Genomic DNA, 27,502 nt, shown 5'->3' on the forward strand with positions numbered 1-27,502 from the left:
GGTGTGGAGTCCCCAAAACAGACCCTTTGCAATCCAAACTGTCAGATGTTTTATTTTCTGTTTTGCCTTTCTCTCAGCAAGGTCTTGCAGTGGGGACTGTTGTAGGCTATTTGCCTGTCCTTTTGGCCTTTTTGTGTTTGCCGGACCAACCGTCCTTGATTAAGTCACATATTGTAATTTGGTTTCTTAAAGGTTTGACACATGTTTATTCCCAAACCATTTGTAATGCCACAGTGGAATCTCAATGTGATCCTAACATTCCTCATGTGCATTTCCTTTGAGCCAATGCATAGCTGCTCACTTCATCTTCTAACTAAAAAAACTATCTTCCTCACTGCGATACTTCAGCTCGTTGCATGAGTAAGCTTAAGGCTCTCTCATGTAGCCGCCCTATTCCACTTTTCTCCAGACAAGCTAGTCTAGTGTTGATGATCAGTGCAGACTTTTTCCCAAAAGTAGTGACTCCGTTTCACATTGGACAATCCCTTACTACCCAACATTCTTTGATCTGTTGCACCCCTTGAAGGAGGAGGAGAGACTCCATTGACTGGACCTCACAAGAGCCTTAAGCTTTCATGGCAATCACACCAAAGACCATCAGCTGGAAGATCTTTTTTCTGTTGGTATGGCAGTGCAAAAAAAGACTTTATGAAGGTGGATAGTCTTTATATGAAGGGTTGATAAACACTGGCCGAGGTGCAGCCTCCTGAAAGATTGATGGCTCATTCCACCTGGGCCAAGGCTGATGGCATTGCGTTGGCACGCAAGAGATTGTTCTTGACATCTGCCAGACCTCGAGGGTTTCAGATTAGAGATCTGCACATTGGTACCTTCTATTGTTCTATATATCTGGTAGAGACTTCTAGCTGCAGATTCCTTACCTTTTGAATTTTCCTAGGCATCAGACTGGATCTGGAAACTTTTGAGCGTGCAGTGCCCCTGCATGCCGTCGGTTGGCTCTGTCAAAGTTGTTATGACATCGTGATCCATAATATAGGTGCCAACCAGGTGCGCTGACGTCAGTTCTTGTCTTTCTGCACCAGTTAAGTGCCGTTCCGCAGAAGAGTTACTCCTCTGTCTCTTTTTGACAGGCCTTTTTCAACATTTAGTGGACAAAATGTTTTCTTGTGTGTCGTAGGATGTATTCTAGATGTACAGGGTTTAAGCCGTGTGGTGCTGGTCACTGTGCCATGTCAGTAACAGACTCCCATCTCGTCTGCTTGTGATGTCTCGAGCGAGACGATGGGGCTAAGTCGTGCTTGGATTGTTGGGCCATGGTGCCGAAGGCCTTGCGGGAGCGATCTTTGATGCTCCTTTCAACTCAGCAATTAATACTGTCAAGCGCAGAGATCCCAGTGCCGTTCAAGGAAAAAAAGTTTGCGGACCGTTCCAGGAGCCTCCAGTCCTCTTCTCCACACTCAAGGTTCTGGGGACACCCGGGTAACAGGCATAAAAAGAAGTCATCTAAACAGACTTCGACTTCACCTCGTCTGTTGTCCGTCGACGAGACAGGGAAGCCGCATCAACATTTAAGCATGGCGCTGCTGAGCTGGAACCAGGTTCGACTCCGCGCCTCCCCCAATTTCCGAGAGCTGGAGTGACCCCCGCTTACATTAAGAAATTCTACAAAGACTTGCGCCCCGTATTTGGGTAGGCTGACCCCTCCAGTGAGCCTTTGCGACCCACAGGGTTGGAGGAGGCCCCACCGGGTGCTACACCGACCGCTCTGGCCCTGGTGAGGTGGGGTCTCATGGATGCGATTCTGGATCCAGGTTGTTGTCGGTCGTGCCTACGCGACCTTCCCCGACGTCGGTCCCAAAGTCGATGCTTCCAGTGACACCGGCAGCGCCAGCCCCATTGAGATACCCGACGACTGGAGTCGGGTCAATGTGGACTCTGGCCCCGATGAAGCCCAGATGTTCTATGTCATTGCCTGTGCATTTTGAGGACGTTTCAGGCATGGTTGAGGATTGGGAGGGATCCATTGACCCTTTGGAACAACAGCTAGACGTTTCTGTGGAACAATTGGACTGGTATGAGGATTGTGGAGAAGCCTGTGGATGGGACACATCTCCAGATACTCGTATGCTCTCTCCATCTAATGTGGCTACGGAGTAGGGGGCATCTAATGCCAAAGTGGTGAGGAGAGCAGTAGAGGTCCTTGGCCTGGAGGTGCCCTCGGTGCAGGTACTCGCACATGTTCCAAGCCTAGCACAGATGTACCTGTGAACAGGACATTTGCATGCAGCCATTGTCCTGCACTGGGCGATCCAAGTTTCCTTAACCAACACCCCAACCCTGAGAGCTTGGTGGTTCAGGCTTCAACGTCTCATGGTGCATTCCCCTATGTTCCTCCAGATTGGGAATCGATGAGGCTGGACGCTCTTGGGAAGAAGATGTTTTCTTCTACCATCCTGGCATTGTGGTTGGTGAATACTGCCTGCTTATTGAGCCATTTCTCGCGCACCCTTTGGGAAACGGTTTCGCAAATGCTTCCACAGGTGCTGGAGGAGGCCCAGGCTCTGCTCTCCCAGGCAGTGAAGCATGGGAGAGATGCAGCAAAATTCACCATTAGGTGTGGCTTAGCTATGACTGACTCACTGGTTAGAGCGGTTTCATAGACGGTGGTCTTGCCACGCCTGGTTGAACTTCTGGCTTCTCGGGTGATGTCCAGGCTAACCTCATGGACATGCCCTTTGATAGGACTTCTTTTTGGTGAGAAAGCAGACTCGGCCTTGATGCGCTTCAAGGAATCTCATGCTACGCTCAGATCCTTGGGCCTCCCGTTTACACATCATGCCAGTCTAGCTTTTGCCCCTTCCGAGGCAATGGAAAGGGTTTTCAGCTGCGTCAGCCATATCCCAGCCACCGTCCTTTGCAGACACTGCAAGACCATGTTACTACAGTCGGAGGGAGAATTAAGCACCATCTCGTCTGCTGGATGTCCATAACATCGGACAAATGGGTCTTGCAGATCATTCAGGAAGGCTATTCTCTTCTTTTTCTTTCTTTACCTCCTTTACCGCCAACTCAAGAACGGCTGGCTTAGGATCATCTAGTATTACTCTGAGATGTATTTTCAGCTTTCCTGGCCAAGGGAGCTAGAGGAAAGGTTCCGATTTCAGAAGTAGGCAGTGGTTGCTACACCTGGTATGTTCTAATATTGAAAAAGAAAAACTGTTGCAGGACACTTTGCACCTTTAGAATGTCTATCACTTCCTCAAAAAGGAGTAATTCAAGATGCTCACATTGGCGCAGGTCTTGTCTGCCCTAGATCAAGGAGACTGGCTGGTAGTGTTGAACTTGCAGGATGCGTATTTTCACACTCCATCCGGCCTACCCACAGGTGCTACCTATGGTTCACCGTGCTTCCATATGATCTTTCCAATGCCCCTCAGGTGTTCACCAAGGTGATGGCGGTGGTTGCAGCTCATCTGCGCAGTTTAGGGGTGTCAGTCTTCCCCTACCTCAATGAATAGCTGTTGAAGACGTCTTCGCCCCAAGCTGTTTTCTCCCACCTCCAGACTACGGTGGACTTCCTGCATTTACTGGGGTTCTCTATAAACGTACTCTAGTCACACCCAAACCCTTCTCAGATGCTTCCTTTCATGAGAGCTGTTCTGGACACAGTGCAGTTCCAGATATTCACGCTATGATACTGATGGTTCAGCCTCCATCTATGATCATTACTGAGGCTGCTGGGACTCACGGGTTCCTGCATCTTGTTGGTAAATCACGCCAGATATCGTATGCGGGCTCTGCAGTGGGACCTGAAGTTCCAGTGGGAGCAGCGTCAGTGAAATCTCTTCACCAATGTCATACATAGTTACAGATGCATTACTCCAAGGATGGGAAAGCCATCTAGTAAAGGCCCTTTTACCTTAATGGATGATGTAGGAGGCTGGCTTAGTATATGGTGCACACTTATTTAAGTGATCAGTGTGGACTTTTTACCGAAGGTAGTGACTCCTTTTCACATTGGGCAATCCATTACTCCACCAGCATTCTTTAATCCGTTGCACCCCTTGAAAGAGGAGGAGAGACTCCATTGACTCCTTGCACTAATCCAGGTAACCCTTATGATTATTTTAGTGGTCTTTGTTAACCATTGAAAGCTCTGAAAGTGGTAGCTGTGGAGAGCAGCCTTCAGGCTTATCTTGAAGGAGTGTTAAGCAGCTCCTTTTGCCAGTAATCTGTAATGTAAGTTCAATTCAATTTAAAGTAAGTTCAATGAAAATGAACCACACAGTGTTTATATACAAATACTTCTTTTTGTTACACAACACTCACTAACCCATTGGTATATCTCCTACCTGGAGATATCAACACAATGCACAACAATACTTCAAATGCAGTCAGGTAAGTAACACAAAATATAGTGGTCTCCAGGGGGAGACCAAACCATACACTAAAAAGTTGAATGCGAACTGCAGCGGAGAACGGGACTTGGACCAGAAGACCCAGAGGAGCCGGGGACACAAGGGACCACCCAAGGGCAGTACCCAGGAACCCCACAGAGGCTGTGTTCAGAGTGGGAACACACCTGTGTGTCCAATGGAAGTCAATGGAGAAGCTGCAGTTTTGCAGTAGAAGGACCCTTCCCAGAGGACCCCAAAGAATTCCCTTGCAGGACGGAAGGATGGAGAGCCTCGCCACCCGTGAATGCCCCTGGAACCAGGTTACTTACACCAGGAAAGCCAGGTGCATAGGGATGAAGTGACATCGGAAACCTCTATAGACTACAATGGGAGACTTATAAGAAAATGTGTATGGAGAAAATACTGAAGAACTCTATGCCACTCGGAGGTGACCAGGAGACACGGAGACACAATGCCCACCAATGTCAGAAGGTTCAGGAGAGTCGAAGGTGACCTTCCCACTGCAGCTGTGAGGACCAGGCAACGCTGAGGAAGACCAGGAGGTGTGCACATAGCTGTCCCACGTCTTGTCGGTGGCTAGGTGGTCGGTGTCCAGCACCAACAAGCCTTGGTAGCCGCAACTGGTGTGCAGAACACAGAAGGAGCAAGGTTGGGACCAGCAAGGTCTAAGGGACTCTCCAACAGCAGGAGAGTCAGAGCAGGCCCGAGTAAGCAGGGGAACCCACTGAAGCAGTAGAAGACCCTCAGGAGGACCCACAGGCCGAAGGACTTGCAATATGACCTCGAGCAGCTCACCAAAGATGAAGGCCCACGGTGCAGAGGATGCGGTGATGACGTTGATCTTGGATGGAAGAGATGCTGAAGGCTAGAGCTTGCTGTAGCCCGAAGATCTCTGGAGTGGGTATCCAACAAGTCTTAGCAACGGCAAGTCTACACGTGCACAGGGCTTTGGTCCCAGGGGTTCCGACAAGGGATAAGAGCCTCAAAGTTGCAGAGAGCTCAGGTCAAGTCTTGAGGTACTTGCAGAACCACCACCTGTGTTGCTGAGCATCGGTAAGTCCATTGGACGACAGGAGCAGCAGACCGGTCAGCTTTGTTGCGGTGCCTGCAGATGCAGGGGAGTGACTCCTTAACTCCATAGAAGATTTCCTCGGATTTGTGTCTGTGGTCGGCAGCAGCGCTAGCTTGCTTGGAGACCCTGAAAGGCTTTTGCTGTAAGTACTCTAGAGAGCTCATCAGTACATGGGATCATGCTTTCAACACTGGAATAGGTGATGGGGTATGATTCCAACATGTTTTATACCAAACATGACCGGTTTCGGTGCAGCCACTTTATAGTTAGACATCTCGTAATGACTGATGTTCACTGTTGGTCTAAAAATGGCTGACCGCACTTACAAAGCCTGGAGAATCGACTCCTGAGTTTGTAGCGGTGTGCTGCTCATGCAGGGGCACCCTCACACTTATAACCAAGCACCCTGCCCTCAGGACTGCAGAGCCTGCCATAGGGGTGACTTAAGGTTTAAAGTGCAGTGATCTCAAATATAAGGAAACATAGCTGTCTTGAGAGGTGCAAGCGCCAACTCACACAGGCTGAAATGGTAGGCCTGCAGTCACAGTCCCAGTGTTCTCCCATGTGTGGCATAATACATTCTGCAGCCCATGGGAGACCCCTGGTGTACCTATGCCCTGGGTTCCTTAGTACCATATACTAGGGGCTTACAAGGGTACACCGGTAGCGAATTGTGGAGATACAAAAGTATTTACCATCTCAATTTAGGGGGAAAAGCACAGTGACTGGGATCCTGATTAGCAGGATCCCAGTCAGACTAGTTCAAAAATGCACTGACATCAATGACAAAATGGGGGTAACCATGCTAGAAGGATCCTACCTCCCTACTGATGAGTTCATGTGAGACGGGGTACTTTCTGTATTAACATCTTAGTATATCACCCCCTTTTCATTTGTTTGTACACTCTGTTGCTTCATTTCAAGTAAAGGGATTGCAGCACAATTTTAGGGCGCCGTTGACCTTCCTGCCAAGGTAGCACTCAACATTCCTGTGAGAAGCTGGCTTGGTATATGATGCACACTTATGTTAGTGGGCACCCTGCGCCAATCCAGACAACCCTTTTGGTGATTGTAGTGGTCTTAGACAACCTTAGAAAGCTCTCTAAGTGGTAGCTGTGGAGAGCGGCCTTGAGGCTTAGTCCAGAAGGAGTGTGAAGCAGCTTGTTTTACCAGAACATAATCTTACAGGTATAGATTAAGTGAAAAGGAACCACACGTGTATGTATAAAAATATATTTTTATTATAAGACACTCACTAACACATACAGATGTCTCCTAGCCGGAGATATACACAATGCACACAATACTTTTCAATAGAAGCAAGTATGTAGCACAAAATACGCAGTGGTCACCAGGGGGAGACCAAACCATATACTAAAATAGTGGTATGTGAACCACGACTCAAGTCAAGACTACACCCACTAGACATAGAAGTGCCGGGTGGACCCAAGGAACCACCGGAGGTAAGTAACTAGAAACCCCACGGAGGTCATGTGCAGAGCCTTCCCAAGTGGACCCTGAAGAAACCCCATAGAAGACAGAAGGTTGGAGAGCCACCCCACCTCTGGATACCTTAGGAACCAGGATACCTACACCAGGAAAGCCAGGTGCATAGATGTGAAGTGGCGTCTGAAACCACCGTCAAACTCAATGGAGGACTTCAGGAAGATGCTGCTGCTGGAGAAGGGAAAAGTGTCCGGTGGAACCCAAAGTCGAGAAGTACCTGCAAGCAGAGGGGACAGAGTCTATGCCACTCAGGAGTGACCAGGAGGTACGCAAGACAAATGGCCACCGATGTCTCGTGTTGCAGGAGAGATGACGGTGACCTTGGAGCTGCAGCTGTTAGGACGAGGCGTTCATGAGCTGTGCCACATCAGATGTTGAGAGTTGAGGGGTCAGTGTCTGTCGAGAACACCAACAAGCCTTGGCAACTGCAAACATTGTGGAAAGCGAGGAAGGTGCAGTGACAGGACCAGCAAGGTCTGGGTGACTGACCACAAGCAGGGGAGTCATGGCAGGCCCTGAGCAATCAGGGGAGCCTGCAAAAATCAAAGAAGACCCTCAAGAGGACCCACAGGCTGGAGGTACTGGAGTCGCAAGAGGACCTCGAGCAGCTCACCAAAGATGCAGGCCCACGGTGCAAGTGATGCAGTGAGGACGAAGTTCTTGGTCACAGGAGATGCTAGATTGGGGCTACTTGGAGATCGAAGATCTTGATGGAAGAAAGTTAACAAGCCTTTGTACAGGTGTTCGGTTCCTTTGGCTCCGACAAAGGATACTGGCTTTAAACTTGGTGAGAGGACAGGGCAAGCCGCGAGGGATGTGAAGAACCAGCACCTGTGTTGCTGAGCCTTTCAAAGTACTTCGGAGCCCAGGATCAGCAGAACAGTCAGCGTAGTTGCGGTGCCTGCAGACGCAGGTAAGTGACTCCTTCACTTCAAGGGAGATTTCTTCAGGTGTCCCACCGGCCTTGGAAGCATCCTGTATGGAGCACAGGCACAGATGTTGCAGCAGGTGAGCAGGGCAACAAAATCAGGAACAGCAGGAGTCTTCCCAGTTGCAGCCTTGATGCCCAGAGCGAAGTTCACGCAGTCCATAGTGCACAGACGGTCGAAGAAAAAGGGGTGTCTTGAAATTAATCATGTGCACGACGAATCTAGGTACCCACCCTCAGGTAAGCCCTTAAGATAACCTAAGGAAAGGGTTGGGATGATTCAGGGTTCCCTTCCATGGGAGGGGTCGGACAGGAGGGAGGATAGTCCCCTGTCCTTTGTCCAGTTTTGTGCCAGCGCGGGAGCCAATGGCTCCCTCAGCTGGTTTGAGATGGACTCTGCAAGGAGGGCACCAAATGTACCCTTCAAGCAGACTAAGTGGCGCTGGCAAGCGCTCCCACATGGCCCCAATACACAAAACACTGTCTGGGAGGTGGTCACACCTCCCTGTGACAGGACACCCAGTGTTCTGCCTTCCCCTGCACAAGCTTGGCTCAGCAGCAGGAGGGCAGAATCGTGTCTCTGGTCGGCAGCATCCATGTTGTGCTGTCCGGGTCTAGAAGACTGGTACCGGGAGCACTTAGGGTCTCCCGGATGAGCTTTACAGTACATAGAATCATACCTCCCACTCTTTTTACGATGTGGAGGTATGATTCCAACATGTTTGATACCAAACATGATAGGGTTCTTACAGCTGGTTTAGAGATGGGCATCGCGTAATGACGCATGGCTGCTCTATATATCGTAATGACTGATGCACTTACAGCCCCGAAGAATGGACTCCGAAGGCTGTAGGGGTGTCATTCTCATGCAGGGGCATGCTCACACGTATAACCTACCACCCTGCCTTCAGGATTGAAAGGCCTGCTTTAGGGGTGACTTATAGGTTTCAAGTGCTGTGACCTTAGATATGGGGAAACTTATATTTTTCGTAAGTGGTGCTAACACCAGCTTACACAGGCTGCAATGGGAGGCCTGTAATTACAGTTTGAGTGGTTCCTCATGGGTGCCATCATACATGCTTCAGCCCATGGGGGACCCTTGGAGTACCTATGCCCTGGGTACCTCATACTAGGGACTGATAATGGTACATCCGTGTCCAATCTGGGTTGTACTTAAATACTTACCATATCAATTTAGGAGAAAAAAGCACATAGACTGGGGTCCTGATTAGCAACAGGCAAAAAGTGGGTGTAGCGATAAAAGCAGATCCTACTTTCCTACAATTTCTTAGTTGCTTTGCAATCTGGGGTGATTGGTATGAATGAAGGATGTCTTGCTCACAGTGTGTGCAGATAATTTGTATTTTTTCGTGGAGATATTTATATAGAGAAGACCTAGACCCTGAAGACAGTGGTGCACTTTACATATAAATTAGGATTATCTGCTGTAAAATGTTTGGTATAGAATCATGTCAGACTTTATGATAGTACTTTTTTAAAACATCATAGTTCAGCTATCTGTAGAGCTATCAAACTTTCATCTGAATCATGAAGAATCATATATTAGGTGCAGGGTGATTAGAGGTTCTTTAGATTCCAGTTCAGCTGTGTATTCTTTGTTGAATCTCTGATTTGCTATGTGATCCAGTCAGGATACCAGAAGGGAGATGGAGAAAATAAATGTTGCTTTATGAATACCTTATTCTTGTGCACATGTAGTCAAATTAACTCTCTCCCATCTCCTTGGAAAATTCCCAGGCATTCAGCAGTACCAAGGGTTCGACAGTTGACCCAAACCTGGGGGTTTCAGCACGGCCTGGCTAAACTTTGCAATTATGCTATACCAGGTATACAATATATGATGCAAATACGTGGTAAAGAATATAGCCTAATTGACCACTTTATAGGTCACCTTCAGTGAAATGTCTGTTTGATGTCTGACGATAAAAGCAAGAGTCAGTGAAAAGAAACTCCTCCCCGAGAAGGAACATGCATGTTTGAATGTAAGAATCTATCTATCTGGCAATAGAGGCCTTAGATAACAATGTTCCTGAGTTGGTACCACCTTCCCATGTGTTAATGAATTACTTAATCACCGTACCACTATTATTTTGAATTGTGCCACCCACTAAGAGCTACAGACCTGAACTACACAGCTCCAGCTCCCCCTCCTGAATTGGTCTGGTATCCTCCTCATTGTGGTTTTCTACTAGCCCACTCTTATCCTCTAAACTCCACTCCCAGCAGTTCAAGTTTGGCCTGAACAGCCGGCCTTGCCTCCTGCGAATGCTCCTAAACTGCCCTTCTTTCTTCTTGTGTTCTATGCATTTTGCTTACTACATCCTCTACATGCCCATGTCCTGGACCACTGTGTTCTTGAACTGAAAAACCTTGACTTTTAACTGCAGTCCTAATCTGCATAGCACTCGTCCTGCTTTTGATGTTGAAATTGTGGGACTGACTTTGCAAAATACTCCTGGAGGGAGAAAAACTAATTACATATTGAAAAATTATTTTCATGAATTCATATATCTGATAAAAGGTTTTATTTCGTCTAGTGTTAAATATATAAAACTCTCTGTGTCATTAGTACTATTGATATGACTTGGGAGGCCATACTTGAAAGAGAGCGTGCATGCACTGTACAACCTCAACTCTTATGTCTCTCTAAAGTGTGTTTTGTGGTTCCTTTTGCAACGAAGTACATTTCTGAATGGGATAATACTATAGAGTTGATTGCTTGACGAGATTATACATTACTCTGTAACTTTTTTGTCCATTGGGAAAAATCTGATTGACTGATCATGTGTCCGTGCAATAGTGAGTATACTTTGCATCTGATAGAACTTCAACCGCAGATTCCTCACCTTGTGAATACCCCAGACGCCACTCTACATCCAGAAATGTTTTAATAGTAATTCCCTCACGTGTTGGCAGGTGACGTTGTGCATCTCCACGTCAGATCCACCCAGCTCTGAATGTGACAATGGAGCCATTATATCTTTACTACTTCCGCACATCAACTTTCTTTCCACACCTTCCAATGAGGATCCAAAGCTCCATCTATCACGTCACTTTGACAGACTTATTTTACTTCAAAATTTTCTCAGTGTGCAAGGGATGCTCCCCCCCCACCCCCCCCCCCACCCCCCCAAACCACAGGTTTTATACTTTGCAGGGACTGTAATCGCCACATGTCAGTGACAGACACTCACAATGTCTTTCTCTGGTGTCTCGGCTCCAAGCATGTCTCTGTATCATGCAACTGCTGTGCCAAGATGAACTGAAAGGCCATCTGTGACAGCAAAACCAATCTTTCTGTCACAGAACTTGATCTCATGATCATTCGTCATCAAAGTCACAAAGCTCGGGTAAATCCAAGAAATCCTAAAAATACGTAAGAAGTCCAAACGCGGCTCCTCTTCGTTTTGCCACCACCGCCATTCGGACTTATGCAACTCCCGGTTATGTTATGTTATAATAAACTTATACCGCGCGCTAATACTCAAGAGTGTCCTGGCGCGAAAGCTGAAGAGAGACCTCAGTGGAAAGGCCCTTAGAACGGTTCTGAAAATAGAAAAGTTTTCAATTGTTTTTTGAAAAGCCTAAAATCTTGGATGTTCCGTAGCTTCAGGGGCAGAGCATTCCAGACGATGGCTGTTTTAACTGAAAGGGACTGGCCACCTAGTCGAGCCCTGCGAAAGCGTGGGATCGACAGCCGACGCAAGGAGGCGGACCGTAACACTCTATTCGGGACATACAAGGCAAACCACTTTTGAATATACAGAGGGCCGACGTTATGCAATGCTCTGTGCGCCAAAGTCAGAGCCTTAAATTGCACCCTTTGGAAAACAGGCAACCAGTGCAGATCACGCAGTTGTTTTTTTACGCTAAGTCTTCCTGAGATGTTACACAGGAGTCTGGCAGCGGCATTCTGTATAGTCTGCAATTTTTTAAGTAAGTATCCCGGAATCTTCATATACAAAGCATTTGCATAATCGAGATGGGAAAGGATAAGGGCACGAACAACGGTTTCCTTAGCTGGCTGAGGCAGCAGCTGGAGGAACCTTCTCAGGGACTTAAGAATGCCGAAGCACATTCCAACCAGTTTCTTAATTTGATGGGTAAACCGTAGGTCTTCTGTGAACCAAACCCCCAGATTATTTGCTGGGACACCCTCAGAGATCGGACGGGGAAAGTCAGGTGGCCACAGAGATTCTCTGAAGTTAGATGGGAATTGACCATACAAGAGAACCTCGGACTTGTCTTCATTACATTTCAACTGGGCGGAAGCCAGCCACCGAAAAACCGCAGATAAACAATTCTGTGCAATCACAGTTGACAAATCTGAATCTTTCCATGTGAAGAGAAGTTGTGTGTCATCCGCATATGCAATTATTTTAGCACCCAGCTCCTCTGCTAAAAAGATCAGAGGGGTTAGATAAATGTTAAAAAGCAAAGGGCTCAAGGTTGAGCCCTGCGGGACACCCGTAGACACCCTCCGAGCCGTAGAGGAGAAGGGAGGCATCCATACCTGCTGGGACCGATCCTCCAGAAAAGATTTCATCCAATCCCAGGCAGGACCAACAATACCGATATTAGAAAGGTGAGATAGAAGCAACTGATGGGGAACCGTATCGAAGGCGTCAGAGAGATCGAGTAAAGCCAAAGCTGCTCTGCCGCCTGAGTCAAGGCACTCCCAAATTGCTTCGGCCATTTCCACCAGAGCGGTCTCGGTACTGTATGATAATCTGAACCCCGACTGTGCTGGGTGGAGAAGGCCAGATGTTTCCACGAAAGCTTCCAATTGCCGGAAAACCACCTTCTCACAAACTTTTGCCATAGCTGGGAGGAGAGAAATGGGACGGTAGCTAGCTAGCTTGGTAGGGTTTTTTCAAAAGTGGTAAGAGTCTGGCCTGCTTCCAACTACTCGGGACAATGGTGGTCTGCAGAGATAGATTTATAATTCTATTTACCTCCAAAGAGACCACCTCAGCGACACCAGCTAACACCCTGGCCGGAACGGGGTCAGAAGCAGACCCCGATTTAAGAGATTTTAAAATAGCCAAGGTGTCTGACTCAGCTACATGTGTACTTTCAGGCCTCAGAGCCGTTTCTTGAACCGAGTTTGACGTTGCTCCCAAAGTGACTTGACTTTCCCAGGCCATCTGTTCTGCTACAACAGCTCTGAGCTGAGATTAGCTATGGACCATATCTTTGGTACCCATCTGAATCCCTCTGGAGCACCTTTGGGCGCTAAGGATCGGCGGTAACTTCCTGTTTGATTACTGAAGTTGGATTTGTCCTAATGCCGCCTCTCAACCTTGACTCGAAGCGGGCCCGTTTCTCAAGCTCTTCTTCGCTGAGTCCTGCAGCTATACCTTCAGCTCCATGACTGATGCCACCAATCCTAGCCTGGATGCCGGAATCGGAGCCATTATTTTTGTTGGACTCAGAGATTCATCTGCAACTCCATCCAAGGACTCAAACAACCCACTTTCACTTGCATTCTGACTCTGAAACATCCTATCAATTTGATGAGACAACCGCAATGATGACATTTACAATGACAACAATCTTTTCCATGATGTTCAAGATGCCAGTGGCCCGGATACGTCTCTGAACATCGGCTTTTCGACGTCTAATCCTGCAATGACAACAAAGTAGTTTGCTTCTTTCACAACCATAATCTGGAGAGAGACAGAAGCTTTTGACCTCACCTTATCCACTACAAGTCAAAACAGATGTCCTAATAAAGGTTTTTAACCCAGGACAGACGAGTCAAGGCTATTTCTGATGGATGTAGGGAATCTGGGTAAAACCAGGATATTGCCCCCCCCCCCCTAATCAACAGGCAAGATGGCATAGGCTTGCCCTTGAGACCCGGATTTCCTATTGCAACATCCCACCAGAAAGCCTATTAGTGCAGACGTCCATGAGCAGAATTAATCCAAATGTGTTTCCACCCTCCCCACCTGATAGAGTATCCAAAAGCATGGAAACATTTGCCAAACTTGGCAAACATTTTGCCGGTCAATCCCACATAATGTTATACAAGATAGTGAAGATGGGAGGAAGTTTTCTACACTATGGAGAAGGTATCTGTATGCTCTGGGCCAAAGGAGCCATAGATAGTGTGGCAGCATCAGAGAAGGAACGAGAACTTTGTCCCATCTTCAATCTTCTTCCTCTGTTTCCACTGGAAGGGAAAGTTCAAGATGCACACGGTGGCCCAGGTTCTCCCTGTCCTGGATCCAAGAGACTGGATGGTGACGTTAAATTTCCGGACGCTTATTTTTACATCTCCATCTTGCAATCCCACAAATGTTACCAATGGTTTTAGGTAGGCCAGGTGCCCTTTCAGTTCTCTGTGCTCCCTGTTGGCCTTATCCATGCACCTTGGATGTTCACGAAGGTGATTTGGTGGTTGCAGCTCATCTGAAGATTTTGGCAATATCAGTCTTTATATAGCATGACGGCTGGCTTCTAAAGGCAGGCTTGCCTATACCAGTCATAACCAACTTCCAGACGAAGGCAGACCTGTTGGTATTGTTGGATTTTCCACCATTGTGCCGAAGTCACACCTGATTTCTTAACATTGGTTCTCCCCCATGGGAGCCATCCTGGATACAGTGCCTTTTCTGGGCCTTTGCTCTGCCTCAGCAAGTCGAGGACATTCAGGCTATGATTCCAGTGTTTCAACCCTTGACCCGGGTCTCAGTGAGAGCGAGTCTGAGGCTTTTTAGCCTTGTGTCTCCTGCTTTTGGACCACACCAGGTGGCACATGCGGGCTCTGTGGTGGAATCTGAAGTCTCAATGGGCTCAGCACCAAGGGAATCAAGCAGACCCCTCGCCCCATCCCACCCAAAACCAAAGGTTGTGATGGATGCAATGTTGCTGAATTGGAAAGGTCAGATCGGAGCAGTGGAGATGATGTGACTGGTCGCTAGTGGAGACTTGCTTCCTCATCAACCTACTGGAATTGCTAGCAATTCACTTGACAATGAAGGCATTTCTCCCATCTGTAAAGAGGGTAAGAGTTCAGATTCTTACAGACAACACAACCGCAATGTGGTACTGCAAAAAAAAAAAAAAGAGCGTCATGGGGTCGTGACTCCTGTGCTAGGAGATTCTACGTCTATAGAAGTGGCTGAATGGTCATGGCATCTACCTGATCACCCAACACTTGGTAGGCTCTTTAAACACCAGGACAGACAAACTCAGCTCACTTTGTCGTGCATATCACAAATGGCGGTTGCACCTGGAGGTGGTATAGGGCATTCTTCCAACAATAGGGCGAACTGTGGTTCGATCTTTTCGCCACTGCAGAGAACTGCAGTTCCCAAGCTTTCGCTCATTGAAGTTCCCAAGGTGATCTTCCCTCTGGGATGCGTTTCGCTTCTACAGGCACTCTGGAATAATGTATACCTTTCCACCCCTGCTTCTCCTGCCCAGAGTGCAGAAAAAGATCCCAAAAAACTGGATCTAAGTCACTCTAGTGGCCCTGGACCGGGCAAGGAAAGTGTGGTACCCGAAATGTCTGGCCATGCGCATCTGCTCCCCACTTTGGCGTCGCCTTAAGGAGGTTTTCCTGTCTAAACAGCAGGGTCAGGTTTTAAACCCTAATATGGAAAACCTGCACCTTCATGCGTGGAGATTGAATTGCGACAGTTGATGGTTATTGACCTTCCTCTCGAAGTGTGTAATGTAATTCTGCCAGACAGGCGTCTCTGCACCAAAACTGTATATGCTGGATGCTGAGGGAAATTTGTTATCTTGTGTTCTTCCAGTTATATTCAGCCTTTACAGTCAAAGTTATCCAACATTCTACTGTTTCCTTTCTTCTACCCAGCAAGACTTCATTGTGGTAATAGTTAAGGGTTATCTTTCAGTCCTTTCAGCTGTTTCGCAGTTCCCTCTTTTCAAACTCTCCTGTTTCTTGATGAGACTGGTTCACATGTTCCCGCCAAAACCTTTTGAAATGCTGCAGTGGGACTTTAATTTGGTTCTCACATACCTGATGTGCAACCTCTTTGAGTCCATGCACAGCTGGTCTCTACATCTACTCACAATAAAGACTGTATTTCTCATTGCCACAACTTGTGCCTGATAGGGAGTGAACTTCAAGCCTTGTCAGTCCAGCAGCCATACACATCCTTTTTTCTGGACAAACTGTGCCTGTGAACAAAAGCAGCAATTTTGCTGAAGGTAGTGGCACCCTCCACATAACGCAATCCATCACTTTGCCAGCTTATTATGTCACACCTCACCCATCCAAGGAGGAGGAATGGCTCAATCAGCTTGATCCTAAAGGATCCCTCAGTTTTTACATTGATTGGATTTGAAACTATCTATTGACCAGCATGCTATCCATGGGCTTCTCTGGAGCAAAGAAATAGGAAAGCCTTGCAGAAAAGAACCACCTCGCAATGGATTGTATTATGCATTTGATATACGCTAGCCACGAAACAGTCCCAGAAAGAATTGTGCACTCATTAATCTGAAAGAAACATGTTAGTTAAAGATTCCTTACCTTTGAATTACCCCCAGGCATCAGACTAGATCCATGGAGAATATTCAAAAGGTGAGGAATCAGCAGCAGACGTCTCTATCAGAATATACAGAATGTAGTGTTCTGTGAACATGTAGATGGATGTCTACATAGCAGCCTGGTGGATGTCAGCGACTGACAGACTGCACCAGCCCAGTGGTAGGAGCCTTTGGTATGAAAGAACAAGTTACTTACGTTCGGTAATGATATATCTGTAAGAAACATTAGTTAGTTATAGATTTCTTACCATAGAATTACCCCCAGGCGTCAGACATGACCTGGAAAGTTTTTCGTCAGCAGTACCTCTGCGCGTCGGAAGGTGGTGTCGGTCGGCTCCGCGTTCGTCGTTGGTGTTGTGGTCGCCGGGATGACGTCGTGGTAGCTACTTAGACGCCGCCCTCGCGCGCTGATGTCAGTTCTTTCTTTTTCCACGCCAGCCAGCGCAGATCCGGAGAGAGCGGTACCTCCAGTTACTTTTTGACTGACTTTTTCTCGACTTTTGTTGACCTCTTTTTTGAGTCTACGACTCCTGGTGCACAAGGGATGCCTGGTTTCAAAGCCTGTGGCTCCTGTCTCCGACTGATGTCGGTTACGGATCCGCACCACGTGTGCCTCTTTTGCCTGGAGCGCGACCACGACCCCAAATCGTGCTCCGACTGCCGGTCAAATGCACCGAAGACTTTGCGGGAGCGGTCCCGAAAGCTGCTTGCGCGCCGGTGTCGACCCCGGCCCCATCCCTAAGTGGACCCGGAGCCGAACTGGCGCCCTGAGGGGCTTTTGCGCCCCTGTTCACTCCTGGGGTCCTTTTTCAGCCAGATTGGCAACCTGAGGATGAGGAGGAGGACTGGGAGGGGTCAGGTGACCCTTTAACTGATCAGATGGGATCTGAGCAGGACTGGAGAGAGGAACTGGGGGATGCTAGTGGTCTTGATTAATCTCCTGACCTTGACATGTTGTCTCCTCCTACCGTGGCTACGGAGGAGGGAGCGTGGTGCTTCAGCCGGCAGCGAGCTCTTTGTAGCCCCTGCTGCCATTTGATGAGACCCTTACCGGCGTCCTTTTGGGCACGTGGTCCAGGCCCAACACTCGGGCTTGCATGGATAGGATGATTGCCAGACACCACCGCCTGGCTCCGGGCGACCCCACTTTCCTCTCCCAACACCCCACCCCGGAGAGCTTGATGGTCCAAGCCTCCACTTCCAAGAGCGCATTTCCTACCGCTCCAAAGGAAAGGGAATCCAAGAAGCTAGACCATCTTGGGAAGAACATTTTCTCTTCCACCAGCTTGGGACTGCGGTCGGTAAACACCGCATGTCTATTGGGCTATTAATCCCACTCTGTGTGGGATACGGTTGCGCAGGTGCTGCCCCAGTGTCCGTATGAGACCCGGACAGTGCTCTCCCAGGCTGTTGCTGCCAGGAGGGATGCGGCTAAGTTTACCATCCATTGTGGGCTGGATACCGCCGACTCTCTGCAGGACGATTTCCACGTCTGTAGCCCTTCGTCGCTACGCCTGGATGAGATAAGTTTTTCTGGGGATGTCCATAGCACCTTGATGGACATGCCCTTTGATGGCCGTCGCCTTTTTGGCGACAAAGCAGACAGTGCTCTAGAGCGTTTCAAGGCCTCACAGAGTACGGCTATGTCCTTGGGCCTCACCAGCCGCCCAGCGCAGTGTGCTTTTTGCCCCTCTTGTGGCTTATGAAGGGGTGCCCCTCTACATCCCACCCAGAGCCACAGGCCACAGCAAGTTTCCCAGCCTTTGCGCAGCCGGGGACGTGGGAACCAATGCCGTGGTTCCGGGGGCCAGCGGGCGGGCCAGTCCACCAACCACCCCCCCTCTGCAGCAGCCTCCAAACCCTCCTAGTCTGACCTTTCAGGCCCGTCAAACGCCAGTGGGCGGCAGGATTCGCCATCAACCCCCACCCCCTCCACTAGCGCACCATCACGTCAGACAGGTGGGTTTTGCAAATAGTCCGAAGGGGCTACTCCCTCCCCTTCAAGGCTACCCCTCCAGCCATGCCACCTCAATACCACCGCATGTCGAAGGATCACCTGACACTTCTCAAACAGGAAGTTTTGGTTCTCATGGCCAAGGGAGCCATCAAGCTTATTCCTGCCCCAGAAGTGGGTCGTGGTTGCTATTCCCAATACTTTCTGGTACCCAAGTAGGACAAGAGCCTGCGTCCTATCTTGGATCTCAGGAACGTCAACCGCTTCGTCCAGAAGGAGATGATGTTGACGCTCGCTCAGGTCTTGTCTGCCCTCGACCCTGGAGACTGGATGGTAGCGTTGGACTTGCAGGACGCTTATTTTCACATCCCCGTCCTGCCACGAAAGTTTTCAGTGTACCGTGCTCCCCTTTGACCTTACCAGCGCCCCTTGGGTGTTCACGAAAGTGATGGCGGTGGTCGCAGCTCATCAGCGTAGATCAGGGGTTCCAGTCTTCCCCTATCTCGACGACTGGCTGGTGAAAGCGGGCTCGCCCCAGGTAGTCGTCTCCCACCTCCAGACTACGTCCGACCTCCTGCATTCGCTGGGGTTCTCTATCAATGTGCCGATTTCACATCTGATTTCCTCTCAGAAGCTCCTCTTCATTGGAGCGGTTCTGGACACGACGCGGTTTCGGGTTTATCCACCCGAGCAGCGAGTCTGGGATATTCGGGCTATGATTCCAATCTTTCAGCCTCTATCCCTGGTTTCGGTCCGAATTACCCTGAGGCTGCTGGGCCTCATGGCCTCCTGCATCCTGCTGGTCGATCATGCCAGGTGGCATATGTGGGACCTGAAGTTCCTGTGGGTGCAGCATCAGAGGAATCTGTCCGATTGCGTCCAGATCTTGGAGGGCACTGCTTTACAGTTGCAGTGGTGGCTCACAAACCAGGACTGAGTCAACAGCAGATCCCTCTCCCTTCTCCAACCAGAGCACACGGTGGTGACGGACACATCCCTTCTGGGATGGGGCGGCCACATGGGAGAGGCGGAGATTAGAGGCCTCTGGTCTCCGGCGGAGACCGGGCTCCACATCAACCTTCTGGAGCTTCGGCGATTCGTCTTGCACTCAAGGCATTCTTCCCCTCTGTCCGGGGAAGAGTAGGGCAGGTGTTCACGGACAACACCACCGCCATGTGGTACTGCAACAAACAGGGTGAGGTGGAGCCCTGGACCCTATGTCAGGAGACCCTCCGCCTCTGTACATAACTGGAACATCAGGGCATATCCCTGGTGGTTCAACACCTTGCAGGTTCCCTGAACGCCAGGGCGTACAAACTCAGCTGCAGGTGCAAGATGGATCACGAATGGCGTCTTCAATCGGAGGTGGTGCAAGGCCTCTTTCAATAGTGGGGAGAGCCTTGGTTAGATCTATTCGCCACCGAAGAGAACGCACAATGTCAGCAATTCTGTGTGTTGGAATTTCCAAGGCGGCACTCGCTAGGCGACGCTGTTCGTCGCGAGTAGAGTTGCTGTCTGTTGTACGCCTTTCCCCCTATACCACTTCTTCCCAGAGTGCTGAAGAAGATCAGGCCCGACCGGGCCCATGTCATTCTTGTGGCCCCATATTGGGCACGAAGAGTCTGGTATCCCGAGCTGCTCAACATGGTCATTGAACATCCGATCAGACTGCCTCTTCAGGAGGATCTTCTGTTGCAGCAGCAGGGGACTGTCCTCCACCTGAACCTGTCCAGCCTCCACCTCCTTGCGTGGAGATTAAGCGGAGGCAGTTGACGTCTTTCGACCTGCCTCCCGAAGTTTGCGATGTAATCTTGGCAGCCAGTCGTCCCTCCACTAAGACGGTATACGCCTGCCGGTGGAACAAGTTTGTGGCATGGTGCACAGAAAAGGCTGTGGACCCCTTTTCTGCCCCTCTTTCTGAAGTTCTCTTGTTCCTTCTTTCCTTAGCCCAGCAGGCCTCTGCTCTGGACACTATCAAAGGCTCTCTTTCGGCCATCTCTGCCTTCCTTCGGCTTCCCAATCAGCCTTCTCTTTTCAAGTCGTGGTTGTGAATCGCTTCTTGAAAGGCATAACTCATCTCTTTCCTCCTATTCCCTCGTTATGCCTCAGTGGGACTTGAATCTCGTTTTAACCTATTTAATGTGCGCTCCCTTTGAGCCGCTTCACAACTGTCCTTTGAGACTCTTAACTCTTAAGACTGCATTCCTGGTGGCCATCACTTCTGCCAGAAGGGTGAGTGAGATCCAGGCTCTTTCCTCCAATCCCCCTTTCCTGTCTGTCCATCTGGACAAGGTGGTTCTCAGGACCCGTCCATCCTTCCTTTCTAAGATTTTCACTGCCTTTCACATCGGGCAGACCATCACTTTGCCCACCTTCTTTCCGCCTCCGCACCCTTCGAAATAGGAGAGGCTCCACCGTCTTGACCCAAAGCGTGCCCTTTCTTTCTATCTGGATCACACAAAACAGTTCTGGGTGGATGACCAACTCTTTGTTGGCTACGTGGGCACCAGGAAAGGTCTGGGTGTACACAAGCGAACCATTTTTCGATGGGTCGTTTTGTGTATTAAAGCATCCTATTCTCTGGCTTAAAAGGAGCCTCCAGTGGGGCTACATGCCCATTCCACCTGGGCGATGGCAGCCACTACTGCCTTGGGAAGGGGAGTTGCTCTATATGACATCTGTCAGGCAGCTATGTGGGAATCACTGCACACGTTTACGAAACACTGCTGTCTGGATAGACAAGTCCGGAGAGACGGCTTCTTCGGCCGTTCTGTTCTCCAGGACTTTCTGGTGTGATCTTGGTTCGCAGACCGAGTACCAGGGTTGGTATTGCTGAGGTAAGGAATCTATAACTAACATGTTTCTTTCAGATGAACAAGTTACTTACCTTTGGTAACGATATATCTGTAAGAAACATTAGTTAGTTATAGATGTCTTACTGCCCCACGCATCCTCCCCGTTCTGTGAACTGATTTCTGGGGTTTAGGATATCGTTTCAGGGCCCTAGTTTTGTGCACCAATGGTCAGTGTCTTGCATAGCTCTGCGTTTCTGGCGCGGAAAGTCGTGTACAGAACTGACATCAACGCTCGAGGGCAGCATCTAAGTAGCTACTGCGATGTCATCCCGGCGACCACGATGCCACCGGCGAAAGTGGAGCCGACCAAGGCCATCTTCCGACGCGCAGAGGTACTGCTGACGACAAACTTTCCGGATCCAGTCTGATGCCTTGGGGTCATATTATGGTAAGGAATCTATAACTAACTAATGTTTCTTACAGATATATCGTTACCGAAGGTAAGTAACTTGTTCTTTCATACCAAAGGCTCCTACCACTGGACTGGTGCAGTCTGTCAGTTGCTGACATCCACCAGGCTGCTATGTAGACATCCATCTACATGTTCACAGAACACTACATTCTGTATATTCTGATAGAGACGTCTGCTGCTGATTCCTCACCTTTTGAATATTCTCCCTGGAGTCAGACTGGATCCAGAAACTTTTCACCATTTCTTCTGCACATTGGAAGGTGGCGCCTTGAGGCTCTGCACTGACGCTGTTCCAATCTAGAAACAACTTTCAGGGCCTATATAGGCATCACTCCCGTGCATGGATGTCTTTTCCTTTCTTTCTGTACCTCCAAGTGCTGATCCAGAGCTTCTCTCGTCTCTCAGAGACCATCCTTTTTCCATTTATCTCTAAAATTCCTGTGTGCAAGGGATGTCAACCTCTATGACAACAGGTTTTAAGCCCTTTAAGGATTTTCAGAAGCAGATGTTTGTGACAGATCCCCCCAGGTTTGCCTGTGTTTGGGGTTGAGCCATGACTCCAATACCTGTGGAGACTGCCCGTCGATAAATCAGAAGGCCATCTGGCGAATGTGAGTCAAAACTTCATGCCTCAAGCACAAGAAGACCGCTCCAAAAGCTGGTTTTCTTCGCACTGCCAGTCCTCTGTTAAGCACAAAAAATATAAGAAGTCAAAGGGGAGTTTCGCTATTTCACCCCATTCCTATTCACCCAATAGGGTGCGTTGGCGGTGCCAACAGTCCCGTTCCCGCTCCTGAATTCTGCCGACTTCAACACCGATTCCACAGCTGGTTATGGCACAACCCAAGTTTCCGGGGCCTTCAGCCACGTCAGATTGATGAGTTCCGTGCAGCTATGCTACGGCTCTTTTGATCTTTACCAACTCTCTATGGTGTGCGTTCGGGTCCTGCAGAGCTGTGTTGCCTTCCACCTTGATTATTTTCAGCGGGTTCTCCCTCAACGCCAGCTGGTCCCTCTGAGCCGCAACTGCCTTCGACTCCAGCACCATCGCTGCCCCCGATACCCACAACCACAGCAGGCCTGGGTACTCCAATGGAAATGCCTACTTCGCTGCCTGAACAGGTGGCCCCCATTGTCTTCTCCAATGCCGACTCGACACTGGTCACAACAAAATCCGACTGCTGTTTCTGCACTAGCTTAAACATAACGTTGATAGCATTCCTTACACTCAATTGGCAAGAGACTTGCAAGAGGATTGGCCGAGCCACAGAAGAATCTGCCTCCTATGCCATTGTCTTATGTAGGGTGGCTGCAGCCTTGACCTCTACCTTCCTCCATGGAGGTGAAAACAAACATCCTGACTGAAGTCTTGCAGCCTGACCAGACTGCTTCTGAGCATCTGTTACCTTTTAATGAGGCCTTGACGGAAACCCTCCTATGGGCTTGGGCTAACCCTTGTACTGGCCCTCCTGTTAATTGACTAATTTCCAGGTGCCACTCTCCAGCTTCAGGTGACCCAGCCTTCTTGCCATAGCACCCATCTCCGGAGAACATTGTGGTGCAAGCTTCTACTAGCTGGTCCAACCTCACCAGGGAGTCAAAGAGAGTGGAGACATTTGGAAAACGATTCTGGTCCTGTGTTCAATCAATGCCTCCTGTTTGTTGGGCCATTACTCTCATGCCCTCTGGGGCTCAGTGGCACAAGTCCTGCCTGGTGTTCATGACCTTTTCCCCAGTTATTTCACAGGGCATCTGGGATGGTTGTGGTGCGGCCAAGTTCACTATTCTTTGTGGCTTGGACACCACCTACTCTGTTGGATGGGTTATTGCCATTTGTCATGTGGCAACAATCTACTGGGTTCTTAGATGATGTCCAGTCCTCCGAGATGGGCATGTCGTTCAATTGGACAATCTGGTTCGGGGACAAGGCTAACTCTACACCAGAAAATGTTAAAGAGAGTAGGTCTACTGCTCACTCTCTTGGCCGTTCTACCCAGCCTCGCCAGCAGCAATTCCAGTGCTCCTTTTGTGGCTTTGGGTGAGGTGTCTCTTAACACCAGCCTGTCCCACCCAAGCAAGGTACCCAGTAGCTTTGCGATGGGAGGCCATGGTGCCCACAGCCGGCAAGGGCAATGTCAGCATGTTAGTCTGCCCTACCACTCACTGCATAACCACTTGTCAAACCTCTTTAGTGTACGCTTACAGGGTCACACCCTACCTGGTGGGAGACGGAACCCATTGAGTCTCTCCAGGTTGGCAAGTGATTACATCGGACAGTTGGGTCCTCTAAATTGTTCACAAGTGCTAAGCCTTACGTTTCATTTAGTCCCCGCTGCACATTCCGCCATCTACCCCACAACTGACAGAGGGCCAGCTCTCTATTTTGAGGCAGTAAGAGCCATCCCTTTGGCCAAAGGGGCTATTGAGAAAGTAACTTCTCCAGAGATAGGACGTGGTGTTATTCCCCGCTATTTCCTAGTGCTCAAGAAGGATGAAGGGCTTGTGCCTATTCTAGATCTGCGCCATGGGAATTTCTTACTCTGGAAAGTGAAGTTCAAAATGCTCATCCTGGACCAGATTTTGTCTTCCCTCGCCCCCTAAGACAGGATAGGGCGTTGGGCCTCCATGATGCTTATTTCCATATTCCTGTCCTGCCAGCCTATCGGCACTACTTGCATTTCGTGGTGGGAGAGGAGCATTTCCAGTTCACTGTGCTCCCCCTTTGTCTCAGCAGCACCCCTCAGGTGTTCACAAAGTTGATGACAGTGATGGTAGTAAACCATTTGAGGTCAGTGGTGCCAGTCTTCAACTTCCTAGACAACTGGCTGTTGAAGTCAGATTCACCCCAGGCAGTCGTCAACCACCACCAGACTACTGCAAACCTGTCACATCATGTGGCGGTCAGTATAAACATACCGAAGTCACACCTGACTCCTTCCAAGATGTTCCCCTTCATCGGGGCCATTCTAACATGGTAAGGATTTGTGTCTTTCACCCCTGCGATAGAGAGTCCAGGACATTGAGGCTATGATCTCAAGCCTCGGTCCTTGATTTCAGTTAGGTCGACTCAGAGGCTGCTAGGACTGATGACCTCCTCCATCCTTATGGTCAAGCACACTAGGTGGCATATGCAGGCTCTGCAGTGGGATCAGTGGCGTAACAAAACTTGAGGGGACTCCTCTGCAATGTGGATTGAGGGGCACCCCATGCTCCAGTCCCAGTCAGGAGCTCTCAGGCCCATCAGTGCTCAGTGTCAGAGGGGGCCACTGGAGGTCGTGGTCCCCCCATAGAGCAGGGGCTATTGCTATGCCACTGAGTGGGATCTAAAGTCCCAGTAGGCCCAACATCAAGGGGACCTCTCCGACCATGTCCAGGTTTCAGAGGTGACTGCGAAGGATCTGCAATGGTAACTACTGGACTGCATTTGTGTGAGCAGCAGACCCCTCTCCCTTCCCTTCCAGAGCTAATAGTGGTGACCGAAGCGTCACTTCTGGATTGGAACGGCCACCTGGAAGAGGTAAAGATCGGAGGCCTATGGTCCCCAATGGAGGCCCTGCTCCTTATCAGCCGTCTGGTACTGAGTGCCATGCGCGTGGCTCTGAAAGCCTTCCTGCAATCTATCAAGGGGAGGCTGGAACAGGTGCTCACGGACAACACCACCACAATGTGATACTGTAACAAACATTGCGAGGTGGGGTCACGGACCCTGTGCCAGGAGGCTTTGTTTCTCTGGAACTGGCTGGAGTGCCAGGGAATCTTCTTAGTGGTGAACCGTCTGGATGGCTCATTGAATGACAGGGTGGATGAAAGCCTTTGGCACCCAGCAGATCATGAGCAGCGGTTACACCCATAAGCCGCGTTAGGTCTCATCTGTGAATGGGATGACCCTTGGCTAAATCTATTCACCAGTGCCGAGGAAGCGCAGTGTTAACACTTCTGCATGGTGGAGTTTCTAATGCATCTGTCGCTCTGAGGCGCTTTTGCCTTTAGTGGAGCTCTGGACTCCTATATGCATTTCGACCAATACCACTCCTGGCCAGAGTTCTCAAGATCAGAACAGAATGGACCCAAGTCATCCTAGTGGCCCTGGACTGAGCACAGAGTGTAGTATCCTGAACTCCAGGGCTTGAGCACCTGTCCCCCCGATCAGGTTGCACCTCCAGGAGGATCTGCGGTCATAGTGGGGGGACTGGCTTCTCCACTCTTACCTTCACAACCTCCACCTTCATGAATAGAGATTGAGCAGCGACAGCTGAACACCTTCGATATTCCACCTGAGGTAGTTGATGTCATGTTAGCAGCTTGCTTCCCTCAACAAAAAACGTTTTACCCTGACAACAACTTTGTGGTTTGGAGCGGCACTTGCCAGATTAACCCCAAGGCCTAGCTCTAAGCACAGCTAAAGGTTATCTTTCGGCCATCTGGACCTTGTTACCGTTGCCTGATCAGCCCTCTTTATTTAAATCACCTGTTGTGATGCGCTTCTTGAAAGGGCTGAAACATATGTTTCCCTGTTCTCCGTTTGTAGTGCCTCAATGGGACCTTAATCTTGTCCTTACTATCTGATGTGCACTCCATTCGAGCCAATCCACAGCTGTCCCTTACTACTTCTTATACCAAAACAGTTACTGGTTGTTATCACCTTCGCACCCCAAGTGAGTGACCTTCAGGCTCGGTGTGTTCATCCACCTTACACCACCTTCTTCTCTGATAAGCTGGTTCTGTGAACTAGGGCATCCTTTCTACCGAAAGTTGTGACGCCATTCCACCTAAACCAAAACATCACTCTGCTGGCTTTGTATGCTTCTTGTCTCCATTGCTTGGATCCCAAGAGAGCACTGAACTTTGACATAAGTCATACGGGTAGACAATCATCTCTTTGTTGGGTTTGTCGGAGCGAAAAAGGGAAAGGCTGTGCAAAAGCATACCATCTTAGACTGGCTCTATTTAAAAGGTGAGGAATCTGTCTCTAAAGGTCTCTATCAGAAGAACAAGTTACTTACCTTCGGTAACTCTCTGTCTGGTAGAGAATCTATCTCATCGCAGATTCCTCACCAACCCTCCAATAATCCCCATTCTGTGTTTGGACTCTACCCATGATTAAGAACCCAAGTCTAGGAATCTGCACACTGTCTACCTGTTATCTTTTGGGGCTATATGTTTGGGTACTCGAACAGTCTTGAAAGCAACTGACGTCAGCGCAAGGGGGTGGTGCCTGTATAGGCCGCACACTTCATTTTAGGAATGGAACAGTGTCATGGCAGAGCTTCAAGGCACCCCCTTCTGGAGTACTAACAAGTTTCTGGATCTAGTCTACCGCCTGGGGAAATATTCAAATGGTGAGGAATCTGCGGCTACATTCTACCAGAAAGAGAGTTACCGAAGGCACATAACTTGTTTACCCGCTCTGGTGGGACGGGCATTTTACCCCGATCTGTCGTGCAGGATTTCCGGGGTGAGCCATTCCACAGATTCACCACCTTGAGAGGTACTGCTTTGGTATTTTTTCACAAGGTGAGGAATCTGTGGTTAGAAGTCTGTATCAGAAGAACAACTCTAACTGCAGATTCCTTTCCGACCCTACCTTTTCTGTGGAATTAGTTCATACTGTTCATTTATCAGATCACAGTCTAGAGATCTGCACACTGACAAATTCTTCTGAGCTTTGTGTCCAGTGGTACAGACCGAGATCAGGAAGAAACTGACAGCGCATAGAGGTGGTACAGATGTAGTGGCCCAGATGTCACATCTGGGGCAAGGCTGATCCGATGCGGGGCCGCATGATCCCACCTGCCGACACTCTATGGAATTGCTGTTGAAAAATCTCTAGGTCCAGTCTTGCGCTT

General features: G+C 49.3%; 1 protein-coding gene across 2 annotated transcripts in view; it reads left to right on the forward strand.

Moving 5' to 3' along the window:
* The window catches only part of VPS13D (vacuolar protein sorting 13 homolog D), a 2,738,381-nt gene that overhangs the window by 1,305,744 nt on the left and 1,405,135 nt on the right, over positions 1-27,502 (forward strand). The gene's annotated exons all lie outside the window — the stretch shown is intronic.

Source organism: Triturus cristatus, chromosome 1_2, assembly GCF_964204655.1.
Source record: "Triturus cristatus chromosome 1_2, aTriCri1.1, whole genome shotgun sequence".
Classification (NCBI taxonomy): Eukaryota; Metazoa; Chordata; class Amphibia; order Caudata; family Salamandridae; genus Triturus; species Triturus cristatus.